A 5,506-nucleotide genomic window follows, 5' to 3' on the forward strand; every position below is an offset into this window, starting at 1 on the left:
GAGCAAATATGTTATCTTTTGTGCAAAATATATGAAGTGTATATTCAAAATATTCCTGGTCTTGCAAGGAATCCAGCAATGTCAATTATATTATCCTAACTTTAGTCTGAGGTATTATTTATTACTAAAAAGGTAAATATTCTGGTTTCTCCCAAACATTTATATGGTAGGGAGGGTTGGTGGGGGGAGGGAGGGAGGGACCGACCGACCATCTGGTGCGGTTGGAAGAGGGGGGGAGGCAAGGTGGGGTACTTTGATTGACAGATAGTGTTGTGAAGAATATTTTTTTTTTTTTATTAACTGAAGATATTTGTTTTAGCTCATAAAATTCATACAAATTGCCCGGCCAGAATATAATTTACATTGCTGGAATTCTTATAAGATTGTGATTATTTTAAATATAAACATCATAAAATTTGCATTAGACATACAAATTTTAGATCTAATTTAAGAATTTTATTACAAAGAGCAAAAGTTTTATCTTTTGTGCAAAATATGACATTTATATTCAAAATATTCCTTGTCTTGCAAGGAATTCAGCAATGTCAATTTTATTATCCTAACTTTAGTCTGAGGTATTATTTATCACTAAAAATGTAGGCCTACTGTTTTCACCCAAACATTTCTCAGAGAGGGAGGAGCCAGCGAGCGTGGGAAGAGGGGGTTGAGTCCATTATTTGAATGGATATTAACCGGGCAACTGTATTTCTCTTAAATATTAATTGTGTGTGCATACCATCATAAAATTAAGATGTTATTTTTACTACAACGTAGGTATTGTGTCGGAAAACGTGGAGTTTGGGGGTCGGCCCAGTCTCTGTTTCAATTAATCCCATATGTTCTGTTATTTCATTTGGGCGTTTCTCGTTTTACGCGGACCTCCACTGGTTCAATTGACCGCGTAAATGCAGACTATACTGTAATGCATATAAATAATTAATGGAATAAAAAATCCACAAATAAATACAGTGATCCCTCAGTTAACGAACTCAGTTCCAGGGGGTCATTCGTTAACCGAAAATTTTGTAAACCAAAACCATTGTTTCAATGGGATATTGGGGAATTGGTTCCAGCTCACATAAAAGTATATACAAAGTAAAGCCAAAAACTCATAAAGTCAGAAACACTCCTAAAATTCCCCTAAATCACCCTTAAATCAATATATATACAGTGGGGTATGCTATAACGAACGGATCCTACTATGAATATTCCTATAACGAACGGTTTTACCTATAAAATTGAGAATGCTATAACGAACGAAACTCCTACAACGAACATTATTAAAAAAAAAATTTTTTTTTTTTTTACTAATTTATTGTTTCTGTACTACAAGTATTAACGATATTCTTTATTTCAGGGGTTTAGATGCATATTTATGCACTTTTTTACAATTTTTACAATTTTATATTATATTTTTCAGTGTTAAGTGGTTGTATTTGGGGGGCCTGGAACGGATTAATCCTATAACGAACGAATGCTATAACGAACAAGGTTCTAGAACCAATTAGATTCGTTATAGCATACCCCTTGTATATATATATATATATATATATATATATATATATATATATATATATATATATATATATATATATATATATATATATATATATATATATATATATATATATATATATATATATATATATATATATATATATATATATATATATATATATATATATATATATATATATATATATATATATATATATATATCTGATTTTACCCAGCTTGCGCTTTCATAGCGTTTTCGCATATACGCGGTGCCTTGCCAAGCTGAACTTTCACTTAGCGGCATTTTTCATCATATCTGGCGGTGAGTGTCCGGCTCGAGAGCTATTTTTAGATTCGCACCACCCCCCACCCGCCACCCTGCCTGACTGCCTGTTTTAGCTCATAAAATTCATACAAATTACCCAGCCAGAATATAATTTACATTGCTGGAATTCTTATAATTTGGTGATCATTTTGAATATAAACAACATATATTTTGCATTAAACATACAATTTTTAGATAAAAATTGTTCTCTAGGTAATTATGTTATCTTTTGTCCAAAATATATGACATTTATATTCAAAATATTCCTGGTCTTACAAGGAATCCAGCAATGTCAATTATATTATCCTAACTTTAGTTTGAGGTATTATTTATTAAAATTTAGTGGTTATCCCACACATCTCCTTGGGACGGTTGGTGGGGGGTGGGGGTGGGGGGGAGGGAGGGACCGACCGACCGACCATCTGTTACCCCGTGAAGAATTATTTTTTTTTTTATTAACTGAAGATATTTGTTTTAGCTCATAAAATTCATACAAATTACCTGGTCAGAATATAATTTACATTGCTGGAATTCTTATAATTTGGTGATCATTTTGAATATAAACAACATATATTTTGCATTAAACATACAATTTTTAGATAAAAATTGTTCTCTAGGTAACTATGTTATCTTTTGTCCAAAATATATGACATTTATATTCAAAATATTCCTGGTCTTACAAGGAATCCAGCAATGTCAATTATATTATCCTAACTTTAATCTGAGGTATTATTTAATACTAAATGTTATAAACTCTGGAAGGGAGGATTGGTGGGGGGTGGGGGGAGGGTTGGGACTGACCACGCGGTTGGAAGAGGGGGGGAAGGCAAGGTGGGGTACTTTGATTGACAGATAGTGTCGAAGAATATTTTTTTTATTTATTAACTGAAGATATTTGTTTTAGCTCATAAAATTCATACAAATTATCCGGCCAGAATATAATTTACATTGCTGGAATTCTTACAATTTGCTGATCATTTTGAATATAAACATCATAGATTTTGCATTAGACATACAAATTTTTGATGTAAAGTTTATTCTGAGTAAATATGTTATCTTTTGTGAAAAATATATGACATTTATATTCAAAATATTCCTGGTCTTACAAGGAATCCAGCAATGTCAATTATATTATCCTAACTTTAGTTTAGGGTTATCCACACATCTCCTTGGGGCCCGGTTGGTGGGGGTGGGGGGGAGGACCGACCGTCCATCCTGACCAACCGGCTGTGTAGTGTGAGAGGGAGGAGTTGAGTCCATTATTTGGGAATGGACGTGCTTGGCGACTGTATTTCTCTCTTCTCTTAAAGTAATTGTGTGCATGTACCATCATAAAATTAAGATATTGTTTTACTAACATAGGTATGTGCCTTCAAAAAGTGGAGTTTGGGGTCGGGCGGTTTCTGTGGAATTAATCCCTTATGTTCTGTTGTTCATACTTGCTTGGATTTCACTTAGCAGGACCTCTGAGTTCAATTGACGCGTTAAGTGAGGTACAACTAACCCATATATAATATACTCATTCACACTATTTTATAATTGCAGTCATGTACTGAATATTCTGTAAAAAAAATAAATGTTAAATGAATTATTTATGGTGCATTAGGGTACTGGTCACTTCAGACACAAAGACGGGCTATAAATAGCCTTCTTTGATGATGAAAGATTTTATCAATTATTTGTTTATTTATTTAAAAGTCATTTACTGAATATTCTATGTAAAAAATAAATTTTAAATTAATTATTTATAGGAGATAAGTATTATGATCAGTAAATATATGGTATTACTGGCCACTTCAGACACAAAGACGGGATAAAAATAGCCCATCTCCCCCTCTTACAGCTGCCAATGGGAAGCGTCTTGGTAATTAAATTTGATGTTTATTTTCATTGTTTGTCTAATTTATCATGTATCAAAGTAATATTACTAAAAATTGTGTAGGTAGTAGGCAGCTACCAAACAGGTAGATACTACCACCTGGGAAGATATTGGAAGCATAATGTGTTGTCTAATGGTAGACCCTGCTGCCATATGGCATCACGAAAATTGTGATCAAGTCCCAGGTTCAGCGCTGACCTGACTTTCTGCCTCATTTACACACAATTGCAGTTTCAATTGTTCCTCTAACTTTGACAACACAACATACATACAGTATATTATTTCTCACTTTTGATCTTTTTTTTTACTTTTTGTATTTATTTATGGTTAGTTACTTAAAATAAGGCCAATTCACTTCAAGTAATGGCATCAAATGTTACCAGCTGGTGTAGTGTAAACACTAGTGACGTCACTTAAGCGTCTGTATTTAACTGTCAGTAGTTTCAAGAATTAATGCAGTCATTTACTGAATATTCCTTGTAAAAAAATAAATTTTAAATTAATTATTTATAGGAGAAGTATTATTATCAGTAAATATACCGATATGCATTACTGACCACCTCCACGGCTAAAAATAGCCCAATCTCGCGGTCACTTTTCCTTTCTTGTCTCCTCACTGGCAAATGGGGGGGGCGTGGGGAGGGGTGTGTGATGATAGCTGTGTTTATTACAGGGGTATATTTTTCTTTTACGGTATGTTAGACAGGTTTATAATACATTTTTATTATTTTAATATACCGGTAATCTTAATTTGAATCCAGCTTGCCAAACGTAAGTTTCAGTATAAAATAATTAGTGGTAGGACCTTGTGAGTGGCTTACGATGTTTCCACCACCAGTCTTGACACACTAAACCACAATATTTAAGAGGTAAGAATTTTATATTTGGCGATTAAGACGACCCCTTAACTTTGGGCAGATTTTTTTATGTTCAAATTCCGTCTTATAAGCTGAGATATACGGTATCTGTCAATCAAAGTACCCCAACTTGCCTCCCCCCCTCTTCCAACCGCGCCAGATGGTCGGTCGGTCGATCCCAATTCCTCCCCCCCACCCCCCACCTTCCCTCCCTACCAGAGAAATGTTGGGTGAAAAAACTAGATTTTAACTTTTAGTAATAAATAATACCTCAGACTAAACTTAGGATAATATAATTGACATTTCTGGATTCCTTGCAGGTCAGGAAATATTTTGAATGTAAACGTCATATATTTTGCACTAAAGATAAAATACTTGCTTTGTGTAAACCAAATTATTACATTGGATCTAAAATTTGTATGTCTAATGCAAAATCCATGATGTTTATATTCAAAATGATCATCATATTGTAAGAATTCCAGCAATGTAAATTATATTCTGGCCGGGTAATTTGTATGAATTTTATGAGCTAAATAAAAAATAAAAAATATATACTTCACCGCGCATATATGAGTAGATGCACCGCGGAAAGTGAAAGTCCGGTTCTGGCAAGGTACTGCGTAAATGAGAAATCGCGGAAAGTGAAACCGTGTAAAGCGGGGTAATACTATGTAAGCGTCATATATTTTGCTGAAGATATAAAAAATGTAGTACATTAGTGTACAATACTGTAGTACATTTTTTAAGTTTTTCAACTGTATTTTTGGGTAGATTTACATATATTTCTTCATTTATTTTCATCCATTTATATGCATACACCATACTAAAAGAAACGTAAAATAAATTAGTGCAAAGCTGGAGTGCACATGTACTAATTTGATTACGGTACTAAATTTGTTATGTCTAATGTGAATTACAACATGTTTATATTCAAATAAATCAGTATCT

This window comes from Homarus americanus, unplaced genomic scaffold (genome assembly GCF_018991925.1).
Source record: "Homarus americanus isolate GMGI-L3 unplaced genomic scaffold, GMGI_Hamer_2.0 scaffold59441, whole genome shotgun sequence".
NCBI classification, from domain to species: domain Eukaryota; kingdom Metazoa; phylum Arthropoda; class Malacostraca; order Decapoda; family Nephropidae; genus Homarus; species Homarus americanus.